The following is a 22906-nucleotide window of genomic DNA, read 5'->3' as shown; positions in this document are numbered from 1 at the left end:
TTGACTATTTTATTTTTCTTATTTTTTATTTTTTTGAGATGGGGTTTCACTCTTTTCGCCCAGGCTGGAGTGCAACAGCGCAATCTCGGCTCACTGCAACCCCTGCCTCCCAGGTTCAAGCTATTCTCCTGCCTCAGCCTCCCGAATAGCTGGGATTACAGACACGTGCCACCATGCCCAGCTAATTTTTGTATTTTTAGTAGAGATGGGGTTTCACCATGTTTGCCAGGCTGGTCTCAAACTCCTGATCCACCCACCCTCGGCCTCCCAAAGTGTTGGGATTACAGGCGTGAGCCACCCCACCTGGCCACATTTGACTTCTCTTTTAAGGCTGAGTAGTATTCCATTGTATGTATATACCACATTTTCTTTATTCATTGTGGTGGACTGCTACTATATGAGTCAGCAATCCTACTTCTGGGTGTTTATCCAAAAGAATTGAAGCTGGGTGCAGTGGCTCATGCCTGTAATCCCAGTACTTTGAGAGGCCAGGCAGGCCAGGAGTTCAAGACCAGCCTGGCCAACATGGTGAAACCCCATCTCTATTGAAAATACCAAAAAATTAGCCAGGGGTGGTGGACGTTTAGTTTGTTTCCACATCTTGACTATTGTGAATAATGCTGCAGTGAGCATAGGAGTACTAATATTTATTTGAGATCTTGATAGCAATTCTTTTTTTTTTTTTTTTTGAGATAGAGGAGTCTCACTCTGTTGCCCAGGCTGGAGTACAGTGGCATGATCTTGGCTCACTGCAACCTCTGCTTTATGGGTTCAAGCAATTCTTGTGCCTTGGCCACCCGAGTAGCCAGGATTACAGGTGTGCTCCACCACCCCTGGCTAATTTTTTGGTATTTTCAGTAGAGACAGGGTTTCACCATGTTGGCCAGGCTGGTCTTGAACTCCTGGCCTGCCTGGCCTCCCAAAGTGCTGGGATTACAGGCATGAGCCACCGCACCCGGCTTCAGTTCTTTTGGATAAACACCCAGAAGTAGGATTGCTGACTCATATAGTAGTTTTTTTGTTGTTATTTATTTATTTATTTATTATTATTATTTTAATGTGGACCACTTCACAAATTTGCATGTCATCTTTGCACACAGGCCATGCTAATCTTCTCTGTATCATTCCAATTTTAGTATGTGTTCTGCCAAAGCAAGTACAGTAGTTATATTTTTAATCTCTTGAGGAATCTCCATAGCATTTACCATAACAGCTGCACCATTTTGCATTCCCAGCAACAGTGGGCAAGTGTATGGTAATCCAGTTCTTCCCACTTTCTTTCTGTGCCCTTGCTGAAAATAACAGAGTACCTTGACTGCTCTGTGACCCAGCCGGCTACAGGTTTTTCTCAGCAGGCTTGAACACAAACTGGGCCTTGAACATTCCCAAGCACTGAAAAAGGTATTTGGGTTGTTGCTCAAAACACTGAAACTGGCCCCCAGCTCTGAGCCAAATTCCTCAAACTGTCATAGAAACTCCAGACTCTGATCCCCTTGCTGCAGACATACCTGGGTAGAACATTCCTTTTCTCTCTCAGCGATTGCTGCAGCACTCTGTAAGGAAGTTTCCCTAATAAATTCTTTGGACTGATCACCCTAGAGCTTCGAGTTTTTTTCTTTGGTTTCCAGCCAGCCCTATCTCAGGACAGTTGGAGACTCCCTTGTGGGAAGTCCCCCTGCCACTGCTTTTGGGGTGATTCCAGCCGAGGATTTGAGGGTTTAGAGAGACAAAACAGCAAGGGTTCAATTTCTCCACCTCCTTATCATTTGTTTTTTGTTTTTGATGATAGCCATCCTGTCTGGTATAAGGTGGTATCTCATTGTGGTTTTCATTTCTATTTCTCTGATGATTAGTGACATTGAGCATTTTTCCAAATACCTATTGACCATTTATATGTCTTCTTTGGAAAAATGTCTATTCAGTTCCTAATCCATTTTTAAATCAGGTTATTAATTTTTTCTACCATTGAGTTGTAAGAATTCCTTATATATTTTACAGATTAAATCCTGATCTGATATATGATTTGCAGATATTTTCACCCATTCTGTAGGTTGTTACCTTTTCACTCTGTTGATTGTTTCCTTTGCTGTGCAGAAAATTTTGGTTTGATGTAGTCCCACTTGTTAATTTTTTGTTTTGTTGCCTGTGCTTTTGGTGTCATTATCCATGAAATCATTGCCAAGATCCACGTCATGAAGATTTTCCCCTGTTTCCAACAACACATGGAAAGGGTCATATACCATGACCAAGTGAGATTTATCCCTGGGATGCAAGGATAGTTCAACATACGAAAATCAACTAATGTGATATTCCACATTAACAGAATAAAGGACTAAAATCACATAATCAGCTCAACAGATGCAGAAAAAGCATTTAACAAAATTGAGCACCTGTTCATTATTTTAAAAAAACCTCTTAACAAATTAGGAACAGAAGGAAATTACCTCAACAAAACAGAGGTCATATATAAAAAGCCCACAGCTAACATCATACTCAACAGTGAAAAATTGAAAAGCTTTTACTCTTAAGATTGGGAACAAGGCAAGGATTCTAACTCTTGTCACTTCTATCTTTAAAAAAGTATACATTAAAGGAGACTATCAAGAAAATGAAAATACCGTCCTCACAATGGGATAAAATACTTGCAAATCATATCTGATTGTCAGAAATTTGCTTAATATAGTCGCTGCCTCAGCATCCATTTTTAGGCCTGACATAAGTTGTCTGACGTCCAGTCATATCCCATTACTCTTGGCCTAGTTAAAACTTTCCTTCCCCTTGTAGTTGTTTGCAATACAGCCCACTTGTTCCTTACCCTGCTGACCCAAAACCCTACATATCCCACAGGTGCTGACCATGATAAAACCTAAAGGTCAAAATAAGTCATGCAAAAATAAGTTCCCCGTTTCCACGTGTTTTCTTTAAACTAGCCAATCCACAACCCCAGAGGGAAAGCCTAAGTGATAACATCCATGGACCTTAATAAAGTTCCTCTCTCTCACCCCCACGCCACTGGTTGAGCTCACTGCTACCTCCAGATTTCCAGAAACCATAGCAATAAAAATTATGACACTGATAAAAAGTCTAGTTTCCAAAATTTATAAAGAACTTTTACAACCCAACAATTAAAAAAACCTCAATTTTAAAAATGGGCAAAGAGGCGGGGGGCAGTGGCTCACACCTGTAATCCCAGCACTTTAGGAGGCTGAGGCAGGCGGATCACCTGAGATCAGGAATTCAAGACCAGCCTGGCCAACATGGTGAAACCCCATCTCTACCAAAAATACAAAAAATAGCTGGGCATGATGGCAGGCACCTGTAATCCCAGCGGCTCAGGAGGCTGAGGCAAGAGAATCACTTAAACATGGTAGGCAGAGGTTGCAGTGAGCTGAGATCATGCCATTGCACTCCAGCCTGGGTGACAGAGCGAGACTCCCATCTCAAAAAAAAAAAAAAGGGCAAATAATTTGAACAGATGTTTCTCTGAAGGAGATATACAAATGGCCAATAAGTAAACAAAAAGATGCTTAACATCCTTGCTCTTCAGGGAAATGCACCTTAAACCCACAAACCCACCGTGAGATACCACTTCACACCAACTGGGATAGCTATTTTTATTTTATTATTATTATTTTATTTTAAGTTCTGGGGTACATGTGCAGGATGTGTAGGTTTATTACATAGGTAAATGTGTGCCATGGTGGTTTGCTGCACTTATCAACCCATCACCTAGTTATTAAGCCCAGCAAGCATTAGCTATTTTTCCTGATGCTCTCTCTTCCCCACTCCCGCAACATGTGTGTTGTTCTCCCTGTGTCCATGTGTTCTCATTGTTCAGCTCCCACTTATAAGTGAGAACATGCATTGTTTGGTGGGATGGCTATATTAAAAAGAAAAAAAAAAACCAGACAATACAAAGATTGGCAATGATGTGGGGAAATTGGAGCCCTCACACATTTCTGATGGGGATATAACATGGTGCAGCTGCTGTGGAATACAGTTCCTCAAAATATTAGACATAGAGTTACTACATGACTCAGCAGTTCCTAGGTATGTACGCAAGGGAATTGACTTGCACACGAATGTTCATAGCAACATTATTCATTGCTATAGTCTGAATGTGTTCCTCCAAACTTCATGTTTAAACCTAATTTCCTCACGCCTGTAATCCCAGTACTTTGGAAGGCCAAGGTAGGTGCATCATTTAAGGTCGGGAGTTTGAGACCAGCCTGGCCAACATGGTGAAACCTCCTCTCCACTAAAAATACAAAAATTAGCCAGGTGTGGTGGTGTGTGCCTGTAATCCCAGCTACTCGGGAGGCTGAGGCACAAGAATTGCTTGAAACTGAGAGGTGGAGTCTGCAGTGAGCCAAGATGGCACCACTGCACTCCAGCAGGGGAAACAGAGTGAGACTCTGTCTAAAAACAACAACAACAACAAAAACCTAATCTCTACTGTGGTAGTATTAAGAGCTGAGGCCTTTAGGAGGTGATTATGTTATAAGGACAGAGCCCTCATGGATGGGATTAGTGCTCTTATAAAAGACATGTTAAGGAGATTGCTTGCTGCTTCTGTCACAAGAGAATGCTGCAAGAAGGTGCCATCTTTGAAGAAGAGAGCAAGTCCTTACCAGACACTAAATCTTCTAGTGCCTTGATCTTGGACTTAACAGTCTCCAGAACTGTGAGCAATACATTTCTGTTGTTTACAAATTACCCTGTCTAAGATATTTTCTTATAGCAGTTCAAATGGACTAAGACATTTATAATAGCCCCAACTGGAAACAATCCAAATGTCCATCAACTAATGAATGTATAAACAAAATGTCCACATAATGGAATGTTATTCAGCCATAAAAAAATGAAGTACTGATACTAAAACATGCATGAACTTCAAAAACATTGTACTGGCCAGGCAGGGTGGCTCATCCTGTAATCCCAGCACTTTGGGATGCCAAGGTGTGTGGATCACTTGAGTCCAGGAGTTTGAGACCAGCCTGGGCAGCATGGCAAAATCCCACCTCTACAAAAAATACAAAAATTAGCCAGATGTGGTGGCACATGCCTGTAGTCCCAGCTACTTGGGAGGACTGCTTGAGCCCAGGAGGCAGAGGTTGCAGTGAACCAAGATCGTGCCACTGCACTCCAGGATGGGTGACAGAGCCCAACCTCATCTCAAAAACAACAAACAAACAAACAAACATTGTACTAAGTAAAAGGAACCAGTCACAAAAGACCACATATGATTCCATTTATGTGAAATGCTCTGAATAGGCAAATCCTTAGGGACAGAAAATAGATTAGTGGTTGCCAGGGGAGGAAGGAATTGGGAGGCATGAGGTTTCTAGAATTAGACAGTGGTGATGGTTGCACAGTCTTGAAAATGTACTAAAAACCACTGAGTTGTTCACTTAACAGGGACAAATGTTATGTATGATAAGTAAATTATGTCTCAATTTCTTAAAAAGTACATCTGTGTGTTGTCATATATTCTATGTCCAGAAAACTTCTTTACTTTTTACATAAAATAATTTTAAAATTACCAGAGCAGTATATGTCAACTACATTTAAAAAATTACAATAAAGACCTGAATGTTTTTGCTGAAACTCTCTGTTCTAAAACTGACAAAAAATAGTGTATGCAATAGATAACTTCTTTGTCATATTTCTCTATTCAAAATCTTGTGAATATTTGTATTTCTCAATATGTTATTGCCAAAAGATGTATATTTTTATTTTTTGCTGTACTGGCACAAATTTGGGTTACAATGTCCTCTAAAATGTTAAAATAAAAATGGCATTTTTGTTAGTTTCTCATAATAATAGCTTTATGGCTAATTTCAAAAGACCCTATTTGTAAGTTTTCAAAGATACATTTTAAGAATTGGACATTTTTGTATATGTTGCTTAACATTAGCTGGCATGGCTTTAGAATTAAATATTATTATTATATGGAAATTTATGAAGAGACAAATACTGAACAAGTTAAGATAAGGTGAGAAGATGTTTTCAGGGACCAGGACATATAATTTAAATTCAAAAACTTCTGGAAAATATAGAAAAGTATCTGCTTTGCTGCAAAATAAATTTTCCCTAATTTTTTTCAATTTATTTAAGGCAGCAAGATATATATTTTACTTTTAAAATATTTAACTTGTATTGCTATGTTAATAACTTTTCAAAGTACAACTTTTCAATTTTCTAATATACCAAAGATATTCCTCCTAAATGGGTTTCTTCCTTTTACTCATTGAAACTAAATGCAGTTCAGTTATTTGATTAGTTGATGCTAGAATTTGACCTGGAGCTTATATAATTAGAAGAGACGCTAGTTTTCCTCATTTAAAAGCCTGGTTAGCATACTACGGTCTCGTTTCAGGGGAAGTCAAGCCTCTCTACTGCTTCTTTTTATAACCTTTAAGTTAATTCAGAGCCCAGATAAGCCTTGATCTGAGGATGATATAACCGCCACAAGCAACATGGGGTAAGTATGCGCTTTTATATGCTTTAAGGGGCACTGAAAGGGGAAACAATTTTATAAGAGATGAAAACCCATCAATCCTTACCACATGGTGTACTAATTTAAATCCAATATATGCTAACATTTATTTAAGGTAGCCATTCAAAGAAATAACTTTTATTTAAAAGTTATAGCAATTTGTAAAACATTCATTTATTTCCTTGCTTAATTTTTATATTATGTCTTAACTGCGCTTTGCAGGTTATCAATAAACTGGAGACTGAAGTTGTTCTGCATATTAATAAATATAGTTGAAGATGAGTTAAATTTTGAGAGCAGTCTTAAAGAAAGGATGCTAGGCAGCATAAATCTGACATGGACATGCCTCTTTGGGATTAAGAATAATTAAAGAATGAAAAAGATTAGGGATGGAGGGAGATTGGTTTATTCCTTTCTAACACAGAAAAAGAATAGGGGAATCTTCAGCATTCACTCCTCTATGTACAGAACAAAAAACACATCCTGATTGAAAATGTGTACTGATTAATTACATGGGGGCTTTATTGGTGAAACCTAATTCTAAACACTTCATGGGGCTTTGGTGTGTAATGAGAAGAACTGAGTTTCACTTAAACACTGTCTTAAGTGAGAATAGCATTCTATTATAATTTAGTATTGGAATTATGTGAGTTTTTATATGTTGAAATAGTATTCTGAATATGTAGAAATCTCTCTTTATATCACCCTTTTATATTTTTAATAGCCCCTTTTAATCATATTGCTGTAAATGGAATAACTTTCATTGAAGGCTACTTCTGAAGGATTCAACATAATGATCAGAAATTTATCCTAGAGAAAAAAGTTTTTGATGCATATTTATTCTAAACATTTTTCACAAACTTAATTAATTAATGTCTACATTTTTCATAACCATGGGCTCTGAAAATGCAATCTAAACTCATTTGAAAACTCAGAGGCTTTTGAAAAAAGATGACCATACTATTGGTTTTTTTTTTTCTTTTTTCTTTTCTTTTTTTAGACAAGGTCTCACTTTGTCACCTGGGCTCAAACAATCCTCCCACCTCAGCCCCCGCAGGTAGCTGAGACCACAGGAGCACACCATCACGCCTGGCTAATTTTTGTATTTTTTGTAGAGATGGGGTTTCGTCATGTTGCTCAGGTTGGTCTTGAACTCCTGATCTCAAGCAGTCCTCCCACTTCAGGCTCCCAAAGTGCTGGGATTACAGGTGTGAGCCACCGTGCTCGGCCTTATTGTTAACTTTTTCTTAATTCCCTTTATTTACCTTCCCTTTTCTCTGTGTATAAGGGTGTACTTCAACATAGCAGGCCAGTAATAAACTAAGAAATGTGGATACAAAGATCAACTGATCTTCCTCCTTCCCTTCCTCTCTCCTTTCCTCCCTTCCTCTCTCCCTCTTCCTTCCTTTCTTTTTCTTTAATGACAGCAGTTCTTAACCTTTTTGGTGTCAAGAATTGCTTTTAGAATCTTCAGAAACCAGTCCACCATTTCTGCAAAAAAGAAAAAAAAAAAAAGTACAATCACACAAAATTTTGCATACAATTTCAGGAGATTTACAGGTGACCTGAAACCCTATTCCTGGGACCACAGGTTAAGACCCTTAGACTTTGCTTTTAGGACTGGAGTATGATTTATTCAATATTTCTCTTTGTTTGGATTTTTATAAATGTAAGAATCTTTAAGTTCATAATTCTTGCTAATCTTCTCAAGGACAGTGTGGAAGATTCCCCACCCCCCCACACACACAATTTACATGAGTGTGAAACATAGTTTAACCAACATGCATCACATTACTGCTGCTGGGCCCCAAGGACTTGACTAATCACTTGTGCCTTTCGAGAGTGCCAGGAATCACCTTGGGAGTCGTGGAAGGAAAAAACCCTCATTATGTTATTTGTAAAGCACTTTGAATGCCCCAAATAAGATGAACGAAACAAATCATAAATGCTAATATTACAGAGAGCACTCTTCTGATTGGTATGTTCATGATTATTTTGTTGTCTGTTCATACCTTTACTGACAAAATGACAGGGTAGTAAGTATTAACATCTGTTTGAGTCTTCCTAAAATAATCAGAAAAATAAAGAAAAAGTGGCAGCTAATCGGATTCTCAAATTTATCCATTTGAGGAAATCTCTAGAATTTATTTCCTGAGAATGAGGGAGTAGCTGTTTTGGATTTGTCTTTGGGGCCTACTTATCTCAAATGATTTGAGAATATAATTCCCTTATATGGGCCAATGCCAGCCCTTTCCACCTTTCCCCAGGCTATGCTGGCATGGTTTTAGCAAGCAATGAAGAAGCAAATACTGGAAAATTCTTACACTCTCTAAAAAATCTCCTCCTCGTAAATTTTCATTGGGTTTCTTATGGGGTGTGTGAGTAGGGTGGGGTGGGTAGAGATGATGCCTAAAGGTGGGTGAACAGATAACTGGGGAAAAGTGGAAAAACCTAACTGACATCTGCTAAGTACCGTAACACGCGGGCAAAGGATGAACAATGGGAAAGAAAGGATGGTTGTATTTCTTTTTTGAGATATTTTTAAATGTGCTTTCCCCATCTCCTAGCAGAGTTAGTCAGTGCACCCCCAAATGACAAAAACAAAAGTTAAGGCTCTGCTAAAATTGTAGAACCAACAAGTTCATTATTATAGCATATTCAGCCTCCTTTTAGTCTCCTGGTTCAAATAAGTTAGAGTAATTTTAAGAATTATCTTATGACATATTTCCTCCTTCTCAATCTGAGAGTGACTATCCAACTCTTTTTCTTGGGTGAAGCATACATTGGGCTCATGGAGCAACCTTTGAAATGTCACTTCTATCTGTGCCCTCCTTTCCTTTCTAAGAGTCACTTCCCTAATTCAGGTCATCATTATCTTTTACTTGGGTTATTAAAGGTGCCTGCTCACTGGCCTCTTTGCAGCTGCTCTTTCCTCTACAGTGCCACAAAGTCATCTTCTTACCAGAGATATGTAATCTTGTTATACCTCTGCTTAAACATTTTCAATGACTCATTCTCTCTACTGCAGAGCAAGCTCCAAAGAAGAGATTTAAGTCCCTCTATCTGCCCCCAATCTACCTGTCTAGCCTCACCTTCTACTCTACCTTCTTTGCTCCCTAGGGTTCCTAAATTCACCTAGGCCTTGTGCTTTGTTCCGCTGGTAATCCTTTTTTTTTTTTTTTTTTTTTTGAGACAAGGTCTCACCCTGTTGCCAGGCTGGAGTGCAGTGGCACAGTCTTGGCTCACTGCAACCTCTGCCTCCTGGGTTCAAGCAATTCTCCTGCCTCAGCCTCCTGAGTAGCTGGGATTACAGGCACCCACTACCATGGGCTAATTTTTGTATTTTTAGTAGAGACAGCGTTTCACTATGTTGGCCAGGCTGGTCTCGAACTCCTGAGCTCAAGTGATCTACCTGCCTCAGCCTCCCAAAATGCTGGGATTACAGGTGTGAGCCACTGTGCCTGGCCCCTCTGGTGATCCCCTTTTGACCATTTCTACATATCGTGCAAAACCCGGCTCAAATCCTATCTTCTTAATGAAGCTTTCTCTAATCCCCACAAGGGAATTCATCTTTTCTCTGAAAATTTTAGGCACTTTACACTTTTCTTTTTCATTTGTCATAATCCATTATATGTTACAGTTATTTGTGTGTCTCATCTTCCCTTCTAGACTGGAAGCAGAAACAATGGCATCCTTGCATTTCTCCCAGCACCTGGTACAATGCCTTTTATATGGTATATGCTTATTAAATACTTGTTGAATGCTCGTGAACTCTGTTTAAACCCCTAAAAACTTAATTTTAGCCAAACTTTCTTTCTTTTTTCCCAATTGAGTTGCCTCATTTTCCAGGTTTCTATCTGAAGAGCTCAAATGAGTGAGTAGTATCTAAAATGTAGGCAATTCAAGGGAGACAGGTCACAAACAAGGGCTGGAGTGAAGACTTCTAAAGTCTGAAGACTGAAGACTGTTGTTAATAAGCAGAAAGCACACGTAGGCTCCAAGGAAATATGAGAAAACTTTCCAGAATTAAAAATCGTTCTTGCCAGGCTGGCTCACTCTTGTGATCCCAACACTTTAGGAGGCCGAGACACTGGGATCGCTTCAGCCCAGGAATTCGAGACCAGCTTGGGCAAAGTGGCAAAACCCCATCTCTACCAAAACAAAAAACTAAAAACAAAAAAACAAAAAAATTAGCCAGGCATGGTGGCATGCACCTGTAGTTCCAGCTACTCAGAGGCTGAGGCAGGAGGATTGCTTGATCCCGAGAGGTCGAGGCTGCAGTGAGCCACCATCACACCACTGCACTCCAGCCTGGGCTTCAGAGAGAAAACCTGCCTTTAAAAAAAAAAAAAAAAAAAAAGTTGCTTTTGGGCTCTGGATAGCTTCCTAGAACGCCAGAATATCAGTAAGGATTCGGTTAATCTGTATATTTTGGGGGGGAAAAAAAAGAAGAATAGAGGCTTAAACAAGCTAGAAGTGTATTTCTCTCTTACATTAAAAACAAACAAACAAACAAGCCCACAAAGGTAGGCAGTCCAGTGCTGTTAAATGAGTTCCTTGATGAGAGGCACCCAGGTTCCTCTCATCTTGCTCTTCTGCCATCCTTAGTATATCACCTCCTGGTCCAAGACGGTTGCTAGGTCTCCACCGATCTCACTGCTGTTCAGCCAGCAGGAACGAGGAAGGGGGAAAAAAGGTGTGTTCTTTCAGGAGACTTCCCAGTGGTCACTCAATGTTTCTACTTGTATCGCATGGGTAGAAATCTAGTCTCATGGTTACACTTAGCTATGAGGAAGAGGGGAATACAGTCTTTTAACTGGGTTTCCAAAAAAAGAGGAGAATGAATACTGGGTGGCAACTAGCAGTGTCTGTCAGAGCCAGTATCAGGCCTTACATGGCCTCTTATATTCCTTTAGACAAAGTACAGCATTATATACAAAAGTAATCTTTTAAGAAAAAAAAATCAGTAAAATTAGAGGAAAAAAAGAGCAAGCCAAGCTGGGAATAAACGGATTCACCCAGAATAAAGGCCTCTTGATAAAATGACAAAAGGTGACCAAGTAAGGCTTTGCCCCTCCCTGCATTCTATGTCCCAGTCTCCCTCCCTCCAGGCTTCATGTCCCTGAATCTTCACATCCACACTGTGAGGCGAGTATTACTATTACTAAGCCAATCATGTAGGTCAGGAAACCGAAGTCCAGGAAGATTGAGTGAATTGGCCAAACTGCCTGTACTGCAGCAAAAATTATATAAATCACAGAATGTTTTCTAAATAGATTTGTTCTTAATTTTGAGTATAGAGCACTTCCATTGGCCCCTAAAGAAAAACCTATTACAAACACATTTCACTTGTCACTTGAAGTAGGTGATTTAATGTGGAATATTAGAAAAGACTCTAGATTTGTGGCTTTCAATATTTTACGGTCATATCAACTGCTTTGAACTCTTCTGATTCAGCAAAGACCCCTAAGCCGTGTTGGAGTTCTCCAGCTATGTTTTTAAATACATAGAAATTTATTTTTATTAGTCCCCCAAACATATGAATACTGAGGTGATTGTACTTGCTCAATACCAAGTGACTTAAAAATTAAAAGACTAAAAGAAACAAAGACTTTTACTTTTTTACTTTATATGTTTTCTACCTATTAGAAATCTTTAACAACAGTGAATTGCATATATAATAAGAACTTTTAATTACAAAATTATAGGAAAAAGTGATGGTATAAAATGCAAGGTAGCTATCATTATCAATGGCGTTTTGTTTTTTTTTTACAGAACTTCTAGAGAAAACAAGAAGAAGACTTCAAAAAACATGCTGTGATGTCTCCCAGTGGAGACAGGGCACGAGGTGAGTGAAAATTGCAAAGAACTGTTTTCTAATAAGAACACAGGCAAACTGAGAGCTTAGCTTAAACCAGTGATCATTATTGAAGCAGAAGTATTATAAATTTCTTTGTAGAATTTTATAAACCTTCTTGGTTTGATAACCATCAAATAAACAAATTGTGAGATTACTTAATTAGCTAGCAGTAAGGGCAAATAGCCAACTTCTAAACCAGCTATGTTACATCAGACTTGATTGCATATATGAATGCTAACAGCATTGAGACAAGAATGAACTATGTTTTTTCTTTTGTTTGTTTGTTTTGTTTTGTTTTTTTGAGACAGAGTCTCGCTCTGTCGCCCAGGAGTGCAGTGGTGTGATCTCAGGTCACTGCAACCTCTGCCTTCCAGGTTCAAGCAATCCTCCTGCCTCAGCCTCCTGAGTAGCTGGGATTATGGGCTCATGCCACCATGCCCAGCTAATTTTTGTATTTTTATAGAGACAGGATTTCACCATGTTGGCCAGGCTGGTCTTAAACTCCTGACCTCAAGTGATCTGCCTGCCTTGGCCTCCGAAAGTGCTGGGATTACAGGTGTGAGCCACTGCGCTCAGCCATACTATGTTTTAATTAAGTTCTGTTTTGGATGTCTTTGATGATTATGAAAAACAGACAACATTTACTTTCCATTGAAGTGATGTATTCTGAGTTCCTACTTCATGCTGGGCTTTGTCACTTAATAACCATGTGGGCTAGGTAACTATTATGCCCACTTGACACTTGAGGGAGCATAGGCTTAGGAAGATTCACTTTCCCAGGTCACGAAACGAAATAAGTAGCAGAGCTGGAATTGGAAGCTAGATGTCTGACACACTTAAGAAAAAAGTCTCATAATTTAAAACATTATTTTTAAATTTCAAAACCCAAAAGTGCTCATTGTAAAATAAAATACAAATGTGATCATGACGGAAGAGTTTAAGTAAGATTTAAAATCCCGTCCTACCCCTAACCCCCTTCCTCTTTCCAAGCATAACCACTGTTAGTAGTTTGGTATAAATCCTCCCATATCTTTCTTTTTGCCCAGCGTACTTTTCTTTTTTTCTTTTTTTGAGACTGAGTCTCGCTCTGTCACCCAGGCTGGAGTGCAGTGGCATGATCTTGGCTCACTGCAACCTCTGCCTCCCAGGTTCAAGTGATTCTTCTGCCTCAGCCTCCCGAGTAGCTGGGACTACAGGCACACACCACCACACCCAGCTAATTTTTGTATTTTCAGTAGAGATGGGGTTTCATCATATTGGTCAGGCTGGTCTCGAACTCCTGACCCAGGGGTCCACCCGCCTCGGCCTCCCAAAGTGCTGGGATTACAGGCGTGAGCCACCATACCCAGCCAACCCAGTGTACTTTTCATAGTGCTCTCGGCAAAAGAAAGATATGGAAGGATTTTCACAGTATCACACTTGAATGTATGAAAAATATCCATACTTTTCACAGTATCACACTTTCTATCTACTTAAATAAAAAAATAGAGGAAGTTGAATTTACTATATATCTTTACTAGAATAAGCAGCTACCTCTAAACAATAACTGAAATGCTCATTCAGCTAACATTAGGCATCTATCTGTAGAGACTCAAAGAACTCTAGAACTCACTCTCTGTTTCCCAGGGACTCATAATCTAGTGCAGTGGTTTCTAAGTTTATTTTTGAGAGAGTAATTATAGACTCCTTTGAGAAACTGATGTGAGCTCTGAACTCTTTCCCAAAAAGAAAATGAACCTATAAAATTTTGCCTATAATTTAGAGGATTCATGGAAACCTTGGGAGTATGGACCCCTGATCTTGTAGAAGTGAGACTTTTAAATTTATAGTTTGATAGAAATACTATAATGGAAGTGTAGACAAGACGCTATACCACAGCACAGAAAAACAGGGCTTAACTCTCCTGGGTCATATCAAGAAAGCCAGGGAAGAATGACATTTGCACAAAATATTGAAGGACGCTAGGAGTTTGACAGCTCTCCTGGTGCAGGGGAACGATGTCCACAGAGGGAACAGCCCCAGAGGCAAGAATGGATGGGGAACCAAGACTGTCTTCATGACAGAAGCCCAGTGTGTGCATGGGAGCGACTAAAGATGAGTCTGCAGAGCTGGGCAGAAGCCAGCGCACAAAGGAGTTGGTCCATTGAGTTAGGACATTTGAACTTCAGGAGTCACGAACGATTTTGATCAAGACTTTCATTGGAAGGCAGAAAGTCTATATTAATTAGTGCATGGCTAAATAAATCATCATGAGAATAATCATTTGGATGATGGAATAAGGTATAAAAAGTAGATGAGACCACTTGATTCTGATTTTGGAGGGGATCATTGACTAAATCATATATTATTTAAAAAGATATATTGCTAAAATCAAATGGAATTGATTGGAAAGCCATTGCTTTTACAAAGGAAGTTGGGAGAATAAAGTTCTGAAACTGTATGAGATAAAAGGGGTGTATGTCAAACACAACATTTGGGCAGCACATTGACTGCTTGGCTGCAGTAAGTCCCATGCACAGGCAAGCTAGTGTCAGTCACTCAAGGTGGATCGCTCACTCCTGATTCAGCCACTGTCATGCCCTCTGCTGTCTTCCAGGCGCTCCAGATGGGCCATGTGACTTCCCATTGACCCTTCCACCTACAACGAGCAGGAAAGAGAAAGAGGGTACAGTGGGTCAGGTTTTTAACATCTCTATATTAAGCACGTATTGCCTTTATAATTGAGATTTTAAAGCAATGTAGTATAAAGCAAGGCTTGCAGATAGCATCATAGCTGATTCATTCCTATTTGGCTGTACTTAACCTAATATACTTAAAAAAGGAAAATATTAGTTTTATGTCCTGCTTCTTGGCACTGGTTTCATAAAGTCTCAAGGATATTTCACTTGATAAATACTTAATATTTATTATTCATTTAAATTTTTTACTTATCAGATACTGTAAAGACTTGGAAGAGTAAACTGTGCATGTATTGCATATGCTATTTTATGTGTATAATGTATCTTATAAAACATTTTTGAAATACAAAGAATCATTTGGTGTTTGCCAAAGGGTAGTGCTCTGAAAGATTCTCAGACATGTTTAAATAGTGAGCTTTGTTAAGCCAAAATTTACAATTTAGGTGAAATAGCATTGATTTTTCCAGTTTGCCTTTTCTAACTCATTAATTTTTTTTAAAAAAAGAATGGTCTTCTTGCTATTAATACAAATAAATAAAGTTCTGTGTGTTTTTTTAGGGAAAGAAATAATTGATTATAAACACCTCCTGAAATTAAATTCAACTCAAACTTGTGTTGAGTGCCCACTGCGAATAGTTTCCATGTCAGAGGAATGTGAACAAATGATTTAAACGTAGTTATCTTTAAAAGTCCAGCTAATTTTGCACTCTCCTCCATAAAATATCTGATCATTAAAAAATATTTGATAATTTTTTTAATTGCTGAAAATTAAGTGAAATTGCTAGTATAAAGAGTAAAATTGCTACTATAAGGAGATATGCCATGTTTATCCTGAGGCTTCAAGTCCAGCACTCTAGTATCATAAGATATTATGCTCAGAGAAATAAGCCAGCACCAAGCAGCAAATACTACATTAGCTCACTTATATGTGGAATCTAAATAGTCAAACTCGTGGAAGTCAAGAGTAGAATGGTGGTTTCCAGAGGCTGGGGGTGGATGGGTGAGGGGGTGGAACGGAGACACATTGGTCAAAGGGTACACATTTCAGTAAGACAGGAGGAATACATTTTTGAGATCTATTGCATAACAGGCTGACTTTAGTTAATATACTGTATATTTCAAAATTGCTAAGGGAATAAATTTGAAATGTTCTCACCACAACAATGACAAGTATATAAGGTGACAGGTAGGCTAATTAGCTTGATTTACTTATTCTATGTTGTATACATATATCATAACATTGCACTGCACTTTCTAAATATATACAATTATAATTTGTGAATTAAAAAAAAGAAATTAAAAAAAGAATCATTACCTGCCAGGTACAGTGGATATGAATATGAAATGGTCAGCTGGGCACGGTGGGCCATGACTGTAATCCTAGCACTTTGGAAGGCTGGTTGGGGAGGACTGCTTGAGGGCAAGGAGTTCAAGACCAGCCTGGGCAAGAAAGCAAGACCTCGCTTCTACAAAAAATAATTTAAAATTAGTCTGGTGTGGTGGCATGCACCTGTAGTCCCAGCTACTTGGGAGGCTGAGGTAGGAAGGTTGCTTGAGCCCTGGATATCGAGGCTGCAGTGAGCTAGGATTATACCACCGCATTCGCTCCAGCTTGGGCAACAGAAAAAGACCCCATCTCTAAAAATAAATAAGTAAATACATAGAGACTAGTGCTTATAATTCCTGGCAGGAAGAAATACCAATAATGCAGTTTGAGAATGTAGTAGAAGAGGGATCGACTAATTATGACTTAGAGGATAGGGGCAAGCTTCATAGAGAAAGAGGTGCTTGAATTGAGCCCTGAAGATGAGAAGTATTTCATTAGATAAAGGAAGATATTTGAGGGATAGAAGATGGGAGAAAAAAAAAAAAAAGAAGATGGGAGGAACAAAGGCACAGAGGCATGAAAGTGTTTGGTGAAAGGCATGAACTGTGATCATCTACACATGTATATCACATATACTAACTACTATAAAGTTTTATTCGAATTACTCTGAAATAGAGGAACAAACCAAGTAAATTCAGCTAGTCCAGTCACTAGCTGTTACAAGTAGCAAAATCATATCAACCAATGTCTAATTGGCTACAGGGACACACCAGGAGCTCCTCCCAGACAACCTTTCCAGATTCTGATTAGAGGAGCAGTCCCATAGGATATGGGGAGGTGTGATTTGCAGAGCCGACGAGGTGGAGTTAGTGAGATGGGATTTCTGAGATTTAAGATTAAGGTCCCACAGACAGAGCTGAATCAAGATACCTGAGGTAGATTAAAAGTCTAGCACTTGCTTGAATGGATTTTCTTTCAATATCTCACACTTGAATGAAGACAGGGTGATCTCTTCCTGGAGGAAGGGTGGAAGAGGAGGCTCCCGAGAGCAGTACTCAGCTTCCTGTCCAGGATCAATAACAGTTCAGCTCTGGCCTCACACTGGCTACACCACTCAGCAAAATGAAAATCCCGCAAGAAAACCAGACTCAGCCTTCTTTGAAGGCTGAAGGCTTTTTAGTGACCATGTGTTGCTACTCAAGCCTGCATTTAGGATACCCCACTCTCACCCCAAACACACACACACACCTGCCCTCAAGGGGCTTATCGAAGCATTTCTTTCTTTTTATTTATTTTTCTTACTTTTTGTGATCAGTAAAACTGCCAGAAGGAAGCATTCTTTCAATCACACAAGAGACTTTCCTTAAGAGAAATCCTGATAAATCTAGTTTTCTCCCTCTCACATTTCCGGGGATATTTTAGCACCTCTGATAAATTGGTGCCTGGGCAGCTCCTTCATGCTGCTCTAACCCCAACTTTAGGCCCATAGTTGCCAAGCAGCTGGTTGCTGGTGGCCTCCGTTCCTACCCACTGCTGGGCTGAGTCTGTGCTGTGGATGGGAGCGCTCCGTTCTGACGGCTGCAGCAGTAACCAGCTCCCGGGTGGGGCTCACTTCTGAGCTCGGTACTTCAGACCTTGGAAGCTAAAACATCCCTATCCTGGAAGACCTTTACATCTGGACTCCTCAGGAGACTTCTGCATTTGCTTCTTCCCTTATCTCTACTGATCTCAGGCTAGAGCTGAGCTTCCAGCTTTGTACTAGGACCAAACTGCAAAGCATAGCAATAATCACCACTGGAGTCTTGCGGTCATTCCAGAGACTGAGCCAGCAGACTCAGAGAGGGTAAATAATTTTCCCAAGGTCAACCAGCTATTTAAATCATGGACTTGGGATTTGAATTCACATCTTCCAGACTTCAAACTCAAATTCTCCATTTCTACTCTCTATTAACAACTAGCATGAGGCCGGGCACGGTGGCTCACACCTGTAATCCCAGCACCTTGGGAGGCTGAGACCAGCAGATCACAGGGTCAGGAGATCGAGACCATCCTGGCTAACACGGTGAAACCCCGTCTCTACTAAAAATACAAAAACTTAGCCGAGCATGTTGGCGGGCGCCTGTAGTCCCAGCTACTCGGGAGGCTGAGGCAGGAGAATGGCGTGAACCCGGGAGGTAGAGCTTGCAGTGAGCCGAGATCGCGCCACTGCACTCCAGCTTGGGTGACAGAGCAGCCTGGGTGACACAGCGAGACTCCGTCTCAATAAAAACAAACAAACAAACAAACAAAAAACAACTAGCATCATTCTCGGTGTTGCTCTCAACTGACTGAAGTATTAGCTGAGAACAGATTAAAGTGTGTTTTTAAAAATCTCTCAAGATTCAAAGGAATAGAGTCACAATGTTGGCCACAGGCAGTGAGGTTGATATATTTGGGCAAGGCATCTGACCTGACAGCCATTTTATACCACTTACTTCTGAGGCCTGCCTCACTGAGATTAAAGACGTGTTATCCAATTCCATAATCACCATATGTATATAAGAAATTGGGACTCTGTAGTGAATCATTTTATTTTTTCTGTCAAAACAGGAGCTTATGACTTAGCCAAGTCACTTATCCTCTCTGGACCTCATTTTCCGTATTTGTAAAGTGACAGGGCTTGGCTGGCTGATCACTGTATAATCTTTCTGTTTGATTTTCTTTACCACTCTATACTGATTCCTTAGCTAAATATTGCAAGTAGTTATGGTGGGTGCAGTTTTGTTTCGTTTGGTCATTCCGAACTATGAGATTGGCTTATTCATTTATTCGGCACCTATTTATTCAAGGCCTATTCTGTGCTGGACACTGGTTTAGGTCTTGGGGAATACAGAGTGAACAAAAATGTCCAAGTCCTCATGAGGTGGCACTGATAAGCCAAGATGGTCAATGAGCAAAGAAATATATAACATTATCATTTGATTGGTAAATGTTGTGGAGAAAAATAAAGTGGTGAAAGGGAGATAGGGTATAGAGGCCAGGACTCCTCTCTTATATGTATGGGTCAAAGAAGGCCTTTCTAATAAAGTGACATTCAAGCAGAGACTTTAGATCTTTTTTATCGTTGATGTAGGGTAGTAGGATATTGTAAATTTGAGAAGATTCTGAAGTTGCCAAGAGATAGGAAAGAAATAGGCCGTGGTGGAGATAAATCACAGCTTGAGGTTCAACCTAGCTCTTCTTCCTCATATCCCTTATAGCCCAGGATTTCCACAAATGAGCTTCTCTGGGCTTCTGTGATTCCAAACAGTCTTTTAACATTTTAATGACTTCTCAAGTGTGTTGCATCTATTTATTTATTTAATTTTTACCAATGGGCAATTAACAGTACATTAAAAACCTATGATAACTGAATTTACAGGATTTTAAGAAGCAGGGATCTGTTTTGCATGTGAATTTTACATCCAGATTTATACCACACGCTAAAGGAAGAACCTAAGCTAAAAAATGTATAGGAAGAAGTTAAAGATGCAAGGACTAGGCTGGAAATACTATTTTCAAAGGGATGGATTTTTTTTTTTTTAGATTTATTCTGCATCTACTGGCTCATTCAAAACCCGTCACATAATTTGTTTTGGAGATAGGAGCATCCAGGAGCAGATGAATGGCAGACACTAGGGGCCAAAGGCAAGCCCTCCAGGTGTTAAGAGGAAAGAAGTGGGCAAACACCAGGCAGTAAGGATTCTAAAGTGCATTCCAAAGTGGGTGAAGGAAGAAAAGGATTGCGTTTGCTTCTAAATTTTAAACACTAGAATCTAATATATATAACAAGGACTAAGCTATTGCAGATCATCCTATTTTATGACCCTGTAACTCTGCAAATGCCCTTTAGGGCCTAGATAGAACGCTAAATCCCTTTGTTCTACTCACCCAGTCTGGATTTTCTTCTACCAATTATTTCTCCTTTAATCTCTACATCCATGATTTTTAGATGCGAGAACACCTCATCAATTAATTATCAATAATTCATTAATTGAGGGGGATTATCTGCTAGATAGTTACCACTGCCAGTGTTTAGGACAGTTTAGTGTCTTTGTCAACAAACCTTTACTGAACTTCTACTCTATGTTAGAATATATCCTATGTACCAGGGATAATAAGAGGTGGAAAAAATAGCCTCTTTTCTCAAAGAAGTTTACAATTAACTTAGAAAATGAGATTATTTACATAAAATGAATAACAGTAGAAGAATTTGTTTTGATTCCTATTGAGTTTTACAGTTATTCCAAGAAAGGAAGGTTAATTTCCTATTGGATTGAAAGGGGAAAGTTCTAGAGAGGAAATGGGCCTGCATTAGACTTTGGAGAATGAGTAAGGATTTGTCCATTGGAGTGGGGTGAGCAGGGCAGACCAGGCAGCAGGGAGAAGGAGAGACAAAGTAGGAATGCAAGTGGCAAACAAGGCTGAGGCAGCTGGCAGACCTCCTACATATCAGAAATGAGTCTGGAGGGGCGGGCCAGGGACATTGTGGAGGACCTTGAGATCTCGATTTTATTTTATGAAGATGAAGAAAGAGGCCAGGTGCAGTGGCTCACTCCTGTAATCCCAGCCCTTTCGGTGGCCGAGGCAGGCAGATCACCTGAGGTCAGGAGTTCGAGACCAGGCTGGGCAACATGGCAAAATCCCATCCCTACTAAAAATACAAAAATTAGCCAGGCGTAGTGGTGGGTGCCTGTAATCCCAGCTACTCCTGAGGCTGAGGCAGGGAGAACTGCTTGAACCTGGGAGGCGGAGGTGGGCAGTGAGCTGAGATTGCACCACTGCACTCCAGCCAGGGAGACAGAGCGAGACTCTGTATCAAAAAAAAAAAAAAAAAAAAAAAAAAAGAAAGAAAGAAAGAAAGAAAAAGAAGAAAAAGAAAAGAAAATGCCTATTGCAGTTTTTGAGCAGGAACAAAAGATCATTTAAGTGACATTTAAAGGAAAACAATCTACTAGCAGTGAAGAGGATGGATGAACTAACTAGGATGCTCCTAGAGATGTTTAGACACGAAGTAGTCAGGGCTGATCCAAAGAGGCGACAATGAAAAGCAAAGGAGAAAATGAAAGACACCTTACCAAGGAAGACTCATAAGGATTTCACAACTGGTGAATTTTAGGATAAGAGGCGATCATTCCGTCTTGAGAGTGTGTCAGTGGTGGTGCTAGTGGCAGAACTAGGGGAACCTGAAGGCGGAGCCTGGAGAGGTTAAAGATACCAATGTGATTTCAACAGACTGAGATTCAGGTGACCATGGAACAGCCCAGTGACAATATTCATTGGAAAGAAATGTAAGGGTGACCAAGGATATTCATTTAGCCAAAAAAAAAAAAGCCAGTTTTGTTCCCTTTCCTTAAAGACCTGAATACTAAAACATAGGTAAAACTGCATAGTGAAAATACTAGGGATTGAGAAATGATGAACTGTTTAGCGTAATTTCAGTTTAGGGTAAGGTGATGATTTGTTTGGATTAAACAAAAGAACAGTTACAGAAGGCTTTGGGAGCTGGAGAACTGGGGAAGGGAGGCCATTGGTTGTGACATCACCGTGTTACCACACTGCTGAGTGATATTTGGAATTACCCTGTTAAATTTTAGCCTCAGCATTTTAGAGCTACCAGGACTTTGAAACCCTCCTTATACTACAGATGAGGAAATGGAAGCCCAGAGGGTGCCTGGCTTTCTTAAGGCCCCACAGTAAGAAGTCAGGGTCAGATCTCAGTCTAGTATTCTTCTATTCCCAGACTGTATGGGCCAGCAGGTGCCCTGCCTTCCCGACTCTTTGAGGAACCCTTTTATTTAGTTCTACAGCGGGAAGCCTGATGAAAATGTTCATAGATTGCATTATCAAAAATCAAAATGGAAGACCCTCTGAAGAGCATTAAAGGCAGGAAATGGTGTGGGGCAGCATGTGTGTCCTGTTAGATCAACTTGTCTTCAGGTGAAGGAATCATTTTCCAGTGGCATCAGAACAAGATGAAATGAGCATAATCTGCACAGGGACTGATTGCCTTACAGCATGCTTAAGCAGCCCTAGAATAGACTTCAAGTGAGGTTGTTCAGTGTCTTTCCTCACATACTTTAAAAAATGCTGAAGAAGCCAGGTGTGGTGGCTCATGCCTGTAATCCCAACACTTTGGGAGGACCAGGTGGGCAAATCACTTGCGCCCAGGAGTTCGAGATCAGGGCAACATGACCTGGGAAACATGGTGAAACTCCATGTCTACAAAAAAATACCTAGGAGGCGGAGGTTACAATGAGCCAAGATTGTGCCACTGTACTCCAGCCTGGGTGACAGAGCAAGATTCTGTCTCAAAAAAAAAAAAAAAAAAAAAAAAGAAAGAAAAAAATTCTGAAGAACAGGATTGCTATCTAACTATCTGGGACAAAGGAGAAGTATGTAATTCAGTTTGGAGGTAGGGGGATGGAACACTTTTCTTCTTTTTTTATTCACTTATTCCTGTCCCAACTTGTTCCAAACAAGGAAATTGAAATAATGCAACAATAGATTGAGGAATCAAAAAA

At 39.9% G+C, this 22906-nt stretch overlaps 1 protein-coding gene and 1 non-coding gene across 5 annotated transcripts in view; one reads left to right on the top strand and one right to left on the bottom strand.

Annotated features, from left to right (window-relative positions):
• Positions 1–1053: 1053 nt before the first annotated feature.
• Positions 1054–1160, bottom strand: LOC129030913 (U6 spliceosomal RNA). Its single transcript, XR_008500811.1, has one exon. It is a non-coding gene; the product is annotated as a U6 spliceosomal RNA (small nuclear RNA).
• Positions 1161–6372: 5212 nt separating this feature from the next.
• ARHGEF33 (Rho guanine nucleotide exchange factor 33) overlaps positions 6373–22906 on the top strand; it is an 87331-nt gene continuing 70797 nt past the window's right edge. For 2 of the 4 annotated variants that reach the window (XM_054475507.1, XM_054475508.1), the window contains exons 1-2: positions 6373–6484; positions 12275–12347. The gene's annotated coding sequence lies outside the window, so the exon portion shown is untranslated. The remainder of the gene's footprint in view (positions 6485–12274; positions 12348–22906) is intronic. The other 2 variants (XM_054475510.2, XM_054475511.2) reach the window with 1 other exon arrangement.

Source organism: Pongo pygmaeus, chromosome 12 (genome assembly GCF_028885625.2).
Source record: "Pongo pygmaeus isolate AG05252 chromosome 12, NHGRI_mPonPyg2-v2.0_pri, whole genome shotgun sequence".
NCBI classification, from domain to species: Eukaryota; Metazoa; Chordata; class Mammalia; order Primates; family Hominidae; genus Pongo; species Pongo pygmaeus.
The sequence above is the reverse complement of the archived record's forward strand: the minus strand, read 5'-3'. Positions and strand labels throughout refer to the sequence as shown.